This window comes from Strigops habroptila, chromosome 9 (assembly GCF_004027225.2).
Source record: "Strigops habroptila isolate Jane chromosome 9, bStrHab1.2.pri, whole genome shotgun sequence".
Classification (NCBI taxonomy): domain Eukaryota; kingdom Metazoa; phylum Chordata; class Aves; order Psittaciformes; family Psittacidae; genus Strigops; species Strigops habroptila.
The window spans coordinates 7,745,813-7,759,825 of record NC_044285.2 but is presented as its reverse complement, the minus strand read 5'-3'; positions in this window follow the sequence as shown (position 1 = coordinate 7,759,825).

The following is a 14,013-nucleotide window of genomic DNA, read 5'->3' as shown; positions in this document are numbered from 1 at the left end:
TTCACATGAAGAGAAGTGTGCTGTCCCTTGATGCAGCGTATGGAAAATGCAGGATTGCTGTGTTTTATTTTTGATCATTAGATGTCAAGGTTTCAAAACTGAATGGTTTTGAAGGGTTTTGTTATTGCAGATGCTGTTGGTTTTGAGATGTAAAACCATGCTCTGCTTTCCTGTATCCCACCTGGAATGAGTGAGAGGAAGCAGACAATGAGAATGCTGCTTTTTACTAATTTTTCCCCCATTAGCAGTCATCAGAGCAGCCACTGGCAGAAGGCTGGTGCATACATTGGGGTTGGTGCATACATTCCAAAAAGTGTGTGAAATACGGGTGAGTGCTTGCATGTGTAAAATGCATAAAGTGTGGATCAGGCAACTGAACATCAATATGCACATGGTCAAGGGATGTAGTTGCGTACACGTGGATACCTGAAGTGCCTCTACATTTCTGTGTAGAGGCATCTTTTATTTATGTGCATGTATATGTCTGTGTGCCTGAATGTAGCAAGGGGGGAATTATGAAGAGTCACTCTGAGTCTACAAAGGATCACTATTACTGCCTGTAGGAGCACATATGCATGTTGGGACAGAAATGTGCTTCGGAAGGCCAAGGTTCTAATTGCATATGGCTGAAGGACTGGAGTGCAGGATGGCTTGTAAAGCCTGCATTTGGCATAGAAGAGTTAAGGTAGGGATAGACCCAAGTCCAGTTAAATGGAGGGGCTGTGCAACTGACTGGGTTCTATGATCCAGAAATATGTGGCATCCACTGTCAGTGGGGCTAAACTGCCCTTGTCCCTGTGACAAATCCCCTTTGGCAGTGACCCCCTTTCAGACCCACTGGGCTGGTATTTGTCAGCTCTAGCAGTGTAGTCTGGATGTCGGTACCCATTCAGTTCTGGAGCATTTCCACTCTTGGCAACAAGCTGTTAAAAGTAAAGGGGTGGCAGGGAGGGGGAATGTATCACGTAATTGATTAGCTCCGTGAATCACAGAGATGCCAGCCTGTCAAAGAGTAAATCACTGAAGCTGTCTTTGATGTCTCGTTCGGTCAAGGACACACCAGCCTGCTGCAAATGTTGTCTTTTCTTTAATGTGCTTTCTCTCCTTCTCTCTCTCTTTTAGACTTGTGCATGTGCATGCAGGGATTTTTTTACCATGGGATGCCTGCAGCTGCCATACCTTGTATTTTGATTCCTTCAGCAATTACTAGCTAAGCAGGTTTGTGTAGGACAGGCCTGCAGAGGAGAGATTACTTAGGAATGGGAAGTGCAAAGGAGGGGTATTAAGGACCTCTCTCCTCTCACCAGTGCTGTCACTCACTCTGAAAAACCTCCCTCCGCAAATAATCATCCTGAAGGCAAAGGGGACCGCCAGTTAATCCCATCTTGTGGTAGCATCAGTTGCTGAAGGAGAGGGAAAATGCAAATGAGGGTGGCTGTTGGCAGAGAGACATGGTCTTTTTGCTTTCTCTAAAGAGCTGCTGGTTGTTTCTTCCCATTTCCAGCATGGCTGGAGATTCACCAGCAATCATGTAGTGCTGAAAGACTGTAATAAAAAGCTAAGTGATGATGCAGCTTTTGTGATAGAATTTCAGCACTCCCAACAGGAGCTGAAGCCAGAAGCCACACGCAAGGAAAAAAAATAAGTGCTATTCAGACAAAACAGAACAAGTTAACCAAATTCCTCTGAATTTCAAGCCTGAGCTAGTTCCAAAGATTCAGAAACTGTTATAAGGCACATCAGATCTTGCTGCCAACACACAGCACATCTCCCATCACGTGCCATCTCGGATGGAAGACTGCTCCCCAGGAATGAACTGCTTTCCTCTGGCTTCAAGCCAGTGCCACCTGCCTGGCTCTGTCTAGGTAAGGCAGCACAGAGACAGTGAGCATTGGCTCAGAGAGAGAGTCGGATCCTGGCCAGGCTGGGAGATGGCCTGTTAGTAGCTGTCGCTCGCTTGGCTGGGTTGATTTTGTGGTGCTGGGAGAGGGTTCAGTAGTCGAAGGTTTCTGCCAAGATTTTCTGCATGACAGCCCCTTCCTTACTGCAGTCTGTGGCCGGACTGAGCTTCTTCCTGTGATTCCCAAGAGTGGGCTTGTAAAGGAAAGGAGTTCTGACGTTTCCAGGCTGTTCTCCTTGGAGGTCCCTCCAAACACAAGCTGCTCCCTGTCCCAGTGTGTGCAGCCTGTGTGTTAACAGCAGAAAGGCACTGGCCACACAGACTGGGGCTCTGGTGCTGGCTTCCTTCCTCAGAAGGTAGTCTGACCCTAAAAATGCTCATGGGAGTCTTGCAAGCAGAGGATGGTGCTCCCAGAACATGCCTTGCTGTAATTCTCTCTCATTGCCTCTCCCCAGAAAGCAACTCAGCAGTGGAAAAGCAAGGGACAAGCTCAAAGTGTCGAAAACAAATGAGATAAACTGCTCAAGGGTTGAAACAGTGACAGAGCTACTAGTGAAGAAGGATGAGATAAGCAGCAATGATGGAAGGATGCTTTACGCTAAATGCACTAAAATGCATTATCTAGCTCTTATTTCAAGCCACTGTAATGGGCTGTTTCTGTCTTTCAGGCTGAGCCTGTTACCACAGCGTTCCTCATGTAAGGGTTTCCAAACTGTGCCAGCCCATCCACTGGCCTTTGGTCAGGTACCTGGGTGGAGATTTGAATCTAAGGTGACATTTCTTGTCTTTGAAACATTTACTGAAGCTTTTTTTTCTAAAGCCTCTTTCATTTGCAAACAGCTTTCTTGAACTGTGAAGACCAGCACATGGTACAGCTTTCCAGTGTGGATACCTGCCTGAATTTAATACCAGCTCCCTCTTCCTACTCTCCTTCCTCTCTGTCTTAAGCCCAGTACCTTAGAGGACTCTGAATGCATGTTCCAGTCTGAAATCGCCCATGGACATGTGTTTCTGGGGGTCACTGCTTTTCAAGAGAGATAGAAATACCAGTCCTTGGAGGTTGTACATGGAAACAGTCTGAGTGATTTCCCTTTTCATTTCCCTGTCTCCACCTTGCACACTGGCAGGTTTAAATCTACATCACCCATACCACATTCATCCTGCATTGTTCTAAATTCTTCCTCAAAATGATGATCAGTATCTACCCAAATGCTTCATATGGCAATCCTGTTACCATTATCAACCAAACATGTAATTTTCTCCTCCTCTCCCCAAAAGTATTTGATCTTAGTTTATTAGATTAAAAGTCTTTTCCAACCTAGTTGATTCTGTGATTCTATGATATTAAGCCATCATTAAGAATAAGCATGTTAATCCCTCCTAAAATCTTAGCTGCCGAAGCAGAGGTGACCACTGGTGATTTTTGTAGGGCGTAATACTGTTAAAATTAACAGGAATGTAACTCTCTGTGATTTCCTTGTGTATCTTTAGTGAGAACCACCGACAGGATGCTAATGGCTGGATTCATCTACGGGAGAAGAGGTGGTTATTACAAATGCAGAGATGATGGTTTAACATTACAGTCTATGTGTAAGTTCTTCATCTTGGACTTGAGATCTTAAAGATCCTCTCAAAGGTAATCAATGGCACTTTAGTACCCTTTGAAGCTTTTATTCACAACACTTGCATGGTACTTTGTGCCACATTGACTTTACTATTTTCCTTCAATTTTAAACAAAATTACACCAGACCTGCATTTAAGATGCTGTAAATAAGGTGATCTTTCAGCCTCATTCATAGAGTGCATCAGGGGCTCCCTTGCTGCAGTAAAATCTTGGGTCATCATTACATTTTCCTACACTCTAGGACAGCAGTGGACTTATTGTTTAACTCTGTGCCTGCCATTCTGTGAACTGATACACTGCACCTTAAAAGAACACAGCAGGATTGGCATTGGTTTACCAGAGAATTACAGTGCCTGAAAGAAAAACTGGTGTAACACTAAAGTAAACTGGTTTCCAAGGCTCTGAAGGGGCAATATTGTATAAGCTAAGTGAATGAAGGCTGGGTGTTCAAACAGCTTCTTTAAAAATGCAAAAGCAATTTCCTAATTTAAGTCTCCACATATATTTAGGGGTTGATTTGGGACCTTAAACAGCCTTTGGGGTTTTTTTTTAGCTACAGCTGTAATCTCACTCAGCCACATGAGCTAATCAGTGTCAGAAACAGCTGCATCGGTCTAGCCTGTAATATCCTTCACAAGAAAGTACCATCACAAACTACCTGTAAAAGATATTAGTCACATTCCTTGGTGTAATACTGGGAGCACCCAGCTATAATACTGGTGAAAGTGGTGTGAAAGACAATTTAGAACAGAAAATCGCAACGTGCAAGGTCTTTGAAGAAGAGACTCTAAATGTGCAACATGAGACAAGGAAATTGTTTTAGCTTCCTTATGATTTTAAGCTGTATTTCATTTGCTCTGCTATCATTGCTATCACAGCAGTAAGAACACTATAATGTCTGTCAGAGGAGCTAGAAGGCTTCTTTCACCACAACACTAAAACCTACCTTTTCATAATCCTTAAAACCCACAGTATCCCAAGAAATCCCAGCACTCTTTGTGCTCCATCCCAGAATCTGCCACTTTGGGGTTTTGCCATTCACCTCGCCTGTCCCACTGAAGTGCTTAATAACCTTTATATTTCTCAATATAGAAAAAAGTCAAAGGCATTTATACCTCCTGGATATAAATTGGAAAACTGCACTTTTAAAAATATATCAAAAAGCATAATTTATTCGTCTGCCTGGGAGATGCCATGAATCTCTCATTCCTCCATACCTTACATTCAGCCAAACTCTTTCCTGCAGCTGGTACTGCGCAGGCAGTTTTCCTTGCAGCTCAAAAGGCTGGAGTCAATCTCACTTCAAAGGAAAGCTTCTTTCTCCCAAGTGCAGCATTATGAACTAACTGCAGGGAAGACCACGAAGAGTTCAGTGATCAGCGCCCCGAAGTCCTGCATGGCCCAGGCTGGACTTGCCTGAACTGTTCCCTCCAGCAGAGAGCACTAAAAGTTTGCCACGAGGCGTGAAATATTTAAGCAGGCAGCCACTATGTAAAACTGATGAAGTGTGCCTGAGCAGAACATCTGTCAGCGAGGTGGCAGCTGGCACAACACGGCAAGGGTTTTCTGCAGTGAAATGGGGCATAGCTTCTAATTGAGCTGCAATGCTGAGCTGTGTGGGAGGGCGGGGGAGCATGTTGGCCGCTCGATGAAGAGCCAGAAGAATAAGTGCCCTGAGGAACCCCATTTGGGAGGGTAGATGTGACTGCTTCAATGTGAGAGAGGAGCTACGGACTGTTTGCTCACAGCAGGGTGATTCCTCATGGCCCAAGCAATGATCTTCGGTTACCCGCAATACCCTGGCTCTGTCAGCAAAGTATGACCCCAGACTTCTTTCCTTGGAGGCATTTTTTGCATTTGCAGAGATCTAGCTCCAGGTCTGTTAAGAAGGCGACATCTGGAGCAAGCTCATGGTCTCACTGTTGTCCCAAGCTCTTCTCTTGTTGGTCTCACTGCAGATGGAACTGAGCAGCCCAGTCCCCAGGCAGGTATCTAGGACCAGGCTCAGAAGAAGTCAAGAGTTTTGAGTCCAAAGATCCTCCGATGTAACATGGGAAGAGATGATTCTGATACTGTTCTCCAATTTGCATACCTGCTGCTTTCAAAAAAGCTGTATTTGACCTTCCACAGGAGAAGACTATGGGTTGCCCATCACTGGCTTGCTCTTTACTGCCCCAAAGAACCTACTTCTCCCAAAAATGACCTCATAATAAGGGTTCTATGGGAGGGGACCCTTGTGCTCAGGAGGGCATTACAGAGCCCCGGGAGCTCCACACGATGACCCAGGGAGATGAGGCTACAGGAGGAATGGGTACTGCAGGGTGGTGAAAAAGGAAAGGTTGAAAGTGGCTTTGAGAAGGAACAAGCTCGTGAGTGTTGAGGAGGGGTGTTTGGAGAAAGAGCTTCAGGGATGAGATGGTCTGTAGAGGTCAACCAAAGAACTGGTTGCAAAAGTTCTTTGTAGATACAACAGGGCTTCAGTTCACCATTTCAATGCTTTGGCTCCATGTCAGGGTACCTCCTTATATGCACACACATGTACCCACACCTCCACTCTGTTCTCTCATCAGTTAATACAAAAGGTTAAGAAATGCAGTAATTAATTTCCCCATCATTACCACTTCCATCCTGCAGGTAATTCTGCTGGCTTTTGAATTTAACAGTACTCTGAAAGCAAACAGTTCCACTTTTTGCACCAAGGCAGAGATTGACAGGCACTGAGAGTTTTATCCATGACGCAGGTCACTAGAAAGAGTTAATCAGCCAGGGGTACAAATTGTTTAAGAGCAGGAGTGTGGGAGTGAGACAATAAGAGAGTTGGACTCAACTTCTTTGCATTCTCCCCCACGCTCCTTTTGGAGGGTGTTTCAGGGACAGGCTGTGAGGAATGCACACTATCTAATCTGCATGTATAATGTAAATATGCACATTTTTGTTTGCTCTCTCCATCTGCAGGGAACTTGCTGGCATCAGAACAGGCATGTGGTCTCATAGCAAAGTTTCCTTGTAAAAGGAAAGGAGAAGACTTAACAAGGCTGCTTGCTCTCTGCCTCCTGACTACTGTGCAAAGGGGTGTGCAAAGTCTGCCTTTTACTCACACCTTTATGTGTTTGATCCTTGGTCTCAGGGCCTGGAAAAAGAAAACTGGACTGGGCTCCTTATGGAGATCTGGCTCATTGACTGAGCTGGAAAATTAGCGTGGAGGGAAGAGATGAAGTTGCACTTGGCCAACATTAAATGATCATTTAAGCCAATTTCACTACAAAAGCAGAGAGTTTAAAAATAATTAATATTTAGGATAGGACAAATAATTTTCATCTTTGGAACAGACAAAATTAAATGGAGGCAAATTCAAGAATGTTAAGCTTTTCAGCATGAGGAAATCAAAATGTTTCATCCGAGCTGTCAAAATAAAGCATCTAGGCTGTATGTTTTGCAGGTTTTTTTCCTGTTTGCATTTGAAGCAAGTTGAGTAATTTGCAGATTGACTAAAGCAGCCTGATTCTGCATTTTTGCCTAAAAAAAAAAAAAAAAAGAGTAATTTTCGTCAAGAGCTGTTACCCAGCTCCATTGTGGCCTCCTGAACAATGCTCATTACATAGCTACGAAGCAGCAGCAGCAGCTGGAGTCGCTTGCCCTGCTATCAATAGCTTGCAGCGCTTGAAGTCTTGGCTGCCCTATAAATTGTCTATCTCCCAACTGGCTGAAATATCTCACTTTGTTCTGCAAAACGTTTTGGACTCAGGTCACTTCAAATCAGGGAAAGGTGTTGCTGCACAGAACTAAGAGTGAAGAAGCACAGAAGTTCAGACAAAGTTACCAGGATATAGTGAAAAGTTCCTTCATAATGTCTTTCAAGAACGTGACTGACTCAGAAGGGGTTTTAATCTATTTTCCTTATTGTTTCACAGCAAGTGTGTATATTTGTGAGGTATTTTATGTGTATGTGGTTGTGACAGTATAAATATTAATAGCACAAGGGTGAGGATACATGTGGCCCTCAAATGAGGTTATATAAACACACAGCTGCTGTGCTATTTGTGAATTTATAAAGACATGTTTCCATCAAGAGTGTGAAAGTCAAATAAGCATGCAGAGACAGCTGCACAAGAAGCCTATAGGAATTACATGGTGCTACTGAAATCCCAGTCCCACCAAGGTCAACCAGACCTGTGTCACTGAATTCGGTGGGATCAGGACTTAGCACAGTGCGTTTGCTGTGGTTTCCCTGGATAAAACAGATCAAGCTACTGGAGAAACAAAGGTCACACTCCTATTGTAATAGCAAAAGTGCCGATTGGCTTGCTGACACCTGAGCCTGATGGGGATGCTGCTGCAGCATAACACCCCACAGAAGAGAACCTCCATCCTGCCTCCTGTGGATTCTGCTGTTGATGGGGAAACAGGATCTGGATAGGGCAGTGAACAAGGAGGAAAGGAGCTTTGTATTGCCTCCCTACATTCCCCTACGCACTGAACTCTGCTAGAGAGGGGCAGTGGTGGTGCATCAGCCAGGCCGAAAAAAGAGCATCTCTTGTGTTTTTGAAAAGGTGATATGTCAACAACGTGCAGGCCAGATCTGTGGGCTGCTACACAGTCCCATTTGTGCAGCTTTAGCAGCTGCTTACACTCACAGTCTCTCCAGGGAGGTTTTGTAGCCACTGTCAGACTACATTCTGGATGACAGGAGCTGATGAGTCTAAGGTTTCAGCCCATGGACAAGGTGGAGCATGAAAAGAGATGAGTCAGAGACAGGAAGGTTTCAGGCACAAACAGGAATCTTTTGGCCTATGAAACGGATTAAGAAATCTTAACAACCTCATTTTCTGGGACTCTTAAATTATGAGGTGCAATATTACATTTTTCCTGCAGAAGATGATACTCAGACCCCAATGGCAAGTCTAGGATTATTATTTGGGCTCACAAAATTACTTCGGTCACGATGGTTAGCCTTTGAATCAGAGGCATCTTCCCAAGAGGCTTTTGTCAGCCTGCTGCAATGGAGCAAGTCCATGTCCAACTCAGGCAAAAGACTGGACATGTGGATATTTGTTTGAACCATCTCCATGTTCTGTATCCCCCCAGGTTTGGTTGAAGTGACCAAGGAGGAGCTCATGAGAAGCTATTCCATAGACTTCCTTAGGTAACCTACCTCATAGCAAGGGTGTTGTACAAAAATCTCCGTTTTGTAGGGCCACTGATGATTTAATAAATGGGCCAAAATGTAGCCATGTAGTAACCCTGCCCTGGGAGTACATTCTTCATGGGCACCAAAGGCCAGGATTCCTGCTTTTTAGTTTTTACACTAAGCTGTCTGATTCAGTATAAGGTTGGCCCAGAATCCCTGGGTACCCAGTGAAGAGAAACAGGCATGTCCAGATGGCAACTCAGACCTTAGGTGAGCTGAGGAAAGTTGGTTGAATCCAAGCTTCCTTCTACTTTTGATTGGGAAAACTTATTTTCTCATGGTCTAACTTTGTCCTCATTGGAGGACAACATCTGGGGGAGGTGTGATGCAACAGGTTGGGTTTTAAACATGTACTGGAGTGCATTGCACACTCACCTACGCCTGCAGACAAGACCTTATACGGAAATGAGATTAAGAGCTTTGCAGATAATTGAATTTTTGATTCACTAGCAAGAAAACTTCTCAGTGTTGTTTTTGACCAGTTATTTTCAAGCCAAAAGTAAAGGGGAGAAAAAAAAACAAGCGCATCTTGGTTTGAGCAAAATGCTTCTTTTGTCCCTTTATAAGAAGTAACAGCTGGGTTTTGAGCACACCTTTCAGAATAAAATGGAAGGCAATTTGTAACCAAACTAAGTGTACAAAGGAAAGATCAAAATATTTTGTTTGAAAGCAGCAAAATGAAACATTTAGGTTTGAATAACAACTTCAATGTCAAAATGAAGTTTCTAAATTCCCCCTCCAGCCTCTGAGAAGGATTCAGTGAAGCAAATATAAACCTGCAAAAAAGTTGCTGTTACCAAATCTGCATTGCCCACTGAAAGAAAATAATCCCAAACTGTCTTTCTGATCTGAAAATGATTCTACAAATGCAAGAGATCAGCAGCTGTTTCTTGGACACAGCGCAGAGCAGTTTTAGCTAAAGTTTCAGCAAGTCACCCCTAGGCTTTACAGCAACGTTTCTGTTCAGTGATCACAAATCCCTTGTAAATTGGTACATAAAAATGTCCTGCTAGCGCCATCATAGACAGAAGACATTCATTTCATCCAGACCACAGTATGAGAGCAACCTGGGCTTAATTTATCATACCTTTCTTTAAGTGATTTGTATTTTTTCCACCTGGCAGCCTGGCTTTTGCTATATTTAGCTTCAGTCTGGGGAGAAGGGCTGAAAGGAGTGATACAAACTTTATGTGAATGTTTTGTATTTTATCCCAAGCATTTTTTTCTTCTTTATACAAAGTATGAGCGAAAGATGGGAGTAGGGGGAAATAGTGGTTTCCCAGACTAGTACAATTGTGCAACTGGAGGATCCACTTGGGTTTTGCAGAGGAAGACTGCGGATGAGTTAGAAAGGCATGGCAGATGCTGGTCTCCCAGTCTGCAGGGTGGAGGGAGGCTGAGAAAAGCCTGGAGATGGAGACTTCAACTGGCCTATGGGCACAGAGGGGAAAAAAGCCAATCGCAGTATCCTTCAATTCATGCATCATCATAGACACCTCACATTGCCTTGCCTAGATCAGGATTTAAGAGCACATGGAAGGAAGGAGCCGCTGCTTGCTCCAAGCTGTCTGATCCGCGGGTGATTGAATGATGGCAGAACCTCTTTTCTTAGCTGCCTCATCGCCCTCCACACCGTTCTTCAGATCTGTACTTAGCTCAGCTGGATGGCCAGGCCTGACGTGCTCGCTACATCATTATCCACACAGGGATTTTGAAAGCTACTTGAAATGCCCGTGATTGTGCACACCTTAGGTGGCAATTTGCCAGCTGGAGCCCCACGTTGCAGTCAGCAGGACAGCAGGCAACTGGTGGAGACGGCAGCTCACCTTGGGCAGGAGAGGGGTGTGCATGTGTGCATGATCCTCCTTTGCCTTCTCACTGGGTTTCTTCCTTCTCTGCTGAAGAACAGCCTGTGGCAAAGCAGGGTTGCTAAACTCTTTCCTTTATGCCTCTCTGAATACATTTGATAGAGGAGATAATTTATGTCCTTGCGTATGAACTCAAGAGTTTCAGAGGTCGAAATCTTTGCCTCGCTGATATGTCCAAACATCTGAAGTGCTTTTTGAGCCATGAGGTCAGGGATGTAAAGAGGACTGCACGTTACCACTGAAGTTATTCTGGACTTACATCATCGCAACTGAATACATTGCACTGATTTTTCTTCCCCTATGCAGTCTGCAGAGAGGTGTCTTTGTACATGGGGCCTTCAGCTTTTGTACATGTTGCTCATCTGATGTACGAGTGATGTGCTCTGGTTGGGGTTGTGCTGGTGTGAGCTGTGGCCTGACTTTAGTGCCTCTGTTTGGACAAGAATCCCCTCTGATTTTTCCAAGCATACTCCGTATACATTAATCAAAGGGCCCCAGCTGCTGTCCCTCTGATGCATGCACTTTTCACTTTGATTTTCCTCTCCTGTCGCACGTGGAGCTGCCAAGCATCCAGGCTGTATGATTGCATATTCCCCACATCCCTGCATGATGGATATTAATCTGTTCAGCTGTATTTCATTCTGATTTCCTTCAGCAAGCACTGTGCTGGAGCACAGGAGAGGATGAAAGGAGGCATCATGCAAAGTCAGGCATGACTTCTGGAAAGAGCAGGGATTCAGCAAGGATGGGGCTGTGGTTCCCCCAAAACTGTATCCTGGGACAGGCTGGGAGTTATGTGTGAGAGATAGATGGGTACACTCAGCCTTATAAGGAATCACGTGAAAGGTGCCATCCTCAGCATGGAAATAGGCAAATTTTGGGGGAAAGGAAAAGTGTTTTCCCCAAAGGGCAACTTATGTTGGAGACACATAAAAAAACCCTGCACAGAGTAAGTCAATTTACTAATTATTCCACAGCAGGTTATTTTGTTTGACTCTTAATATGTCCTTCCAGCAAAATAAACTGTTTCTCATCCCCTCCCTGATAAGTGAGCAATGGAGTAATTACCTGAAATATTGCACTTCAATAGGAAATCCACCAACACTATTAAAGCTACAAGAAACTATAGGGTACTGCTGAATCCCAATGTTCTTCCTGCAATATTTGTCTATTGTGTAATTCCAGATCTCTGACACCTACTGTTCTCTGTCCCTTTGAAATAACAATGCCTATCTTTATACATCACTTTTCCACCGCAGATCTCAAAGTACTTCACAAAGGCAAGTGTCATTATTATCATTTTATGGATGAGAAATCTGGACACCAGGAGGTTAACTGTGATCAGAATACCCTACATTTACTCTTCTACCAACAGATCATCCATCCATGATGCAGGTCAAATTTCTCTTTCATTCCTGGATCGCTCTCTCTTCCCTGTTCATCCCAATAGAATCCAAAAGCTTATGCAGAGGTTTAAATTTATGTGGAGTTATTGACACTGTGTTCTGTTCTTTGCCTCCCTGTGGTTCCTGGAAATTCTGCTATTTCTGTCTGCTTTGGAAAGAACAGAGATAATTTCTTTTTCTATGAGCACAGATTACAAAACCAGATCTGGTTCATGTATCTCCCAAACTATGAAGGAGCCTGGCTTTGGGGATTCAGTTAAGACTGTTGGCAGGATAAAGGATAATTACAATATTCATTATTTTAGACTTCAGTTTCCACTCCAGCATTGCACCTGGCTGCATAGGGTGACATGCTGGTGACTGTTTATATTGGAGTCTTGCTGGCCAACCCCTGCTCCACAATGCTTGTGGCTATGTTTAAAAATTCAGAGAAACTATATGTTAGACAGTAGCCTCTGCCTGACCTTTTTCACCCAGCATCAGTTGTGGCAAGGAGGGAAAATGAATCTTTGCCTTTGAATGACAAACTGTTTACAAATAGGGCTTGTAATGGCAACACTGACAGACTTCCACTTATAGCAGCTTCAGTAGGACTAGGATAGTATATTTAATGGGACAGAAGAGAGTGACAAGAAAAAAGAGGAAAAGAAAGGAACAGTATTTATCTCTGAGGTGTTCCCCCAGCAAAACCAATTACTAGTCCTGTTCTTCTGAAGGATGTGAAATGGTTAGTAAAATATCAAGCAGTGGTGCAGAAGATGCTTTTGTCACACCTGAATTTCCCTTTGGGATTTGGATGGGACATCAAAGACAGAACAGATGAAAGGACATAATTCAGTTGGTCTCCGTAGATTTGCAGATGCTTATTTGTGCCAGAACCTTCACCCTCTGAGACCCTTTTCTGTTAGTGCAATGCACACTTTGATGGAAGCAGGATAAACTCAGAACATCTTCATCAGAAGACCATTAAAATTGCTTCACAGGGGCAGCTGTCTCAGCAGGGGTCTAAAAAAAAGCATAAGAATAAGGCAAGAATATATGTTGCTTTGCTTACGTGTTCTTGAATTCCTGGTGGATTTAGCCCTTCACTGCTCTAGTTCTCCTGTTGCACTCCCCATGCACGGATACTTCTGAGTGGACATCATGATACTGCACAAGCATTTGCATCTAAATCTTGAGTCTGAACAATGAGCCACATTGTGTCCCTGCAAACCAAGGTCAAAGCCACTTGGATCACAAATAGAGATGACTACTCACAGGCTTTAAAGTAAATTCTTAAGGAGAGAATAATTAGAGACATGGAAGTAAATGTAAAATGGGATAAAAATGTTAGATAGGTTTACCAACGACACAGAGAGTGACAGACTAACTCGATATCCTCCTTTGATAAGGTAATTGATTTTCTAGACAAAGGAAATGCAGTAGATTTAATCTATCTGGATATCAGTAAAGCATTCGATACGGTGCTGCATGAGAAATTATTAGGTTTGTTGGCAAATACAGAGTTTAGCACAGGAACTGCAAGCGGCAAACAAGGAAACAGCTGAAGGGGAAAAAACAATAGGTTTGTTTTAAGGGAAAAGCATCAGGTGGAAAGAAGGGTGGCAATGGCAATTCTAAAGGGGCTCCCTGGAGCCTGATCTGGCTTAAACTTTCATGAATACTTTGTGTATAAAAACTGCCTATAACATTTGTACCTGTGAGTACAAACCTGGAAAACATTGCAAATGGGAAAAGGGGCTGGAATATTGCAAGAGGAGTTGGAATAACATAGTCCAGGATGGGATCTTCTAGTGTAGACTATGTTGTATATTTAGGTAACAGTAGCAATATTTTTACTATAATCCATGGATCTGTCACTTGGGAATGATATAAAAGGAGAAAAACATAGATGTAAGAATAGATGACAAGATATCTATGACCCAACAATGTCACCATTAAAAAGTCAATGTGAGGTTTGAGCATAGCAGCTGATATTGTCCTACATGAAACAGAAAAGCACTGATGGCCAGGTTTGATGGGCTTT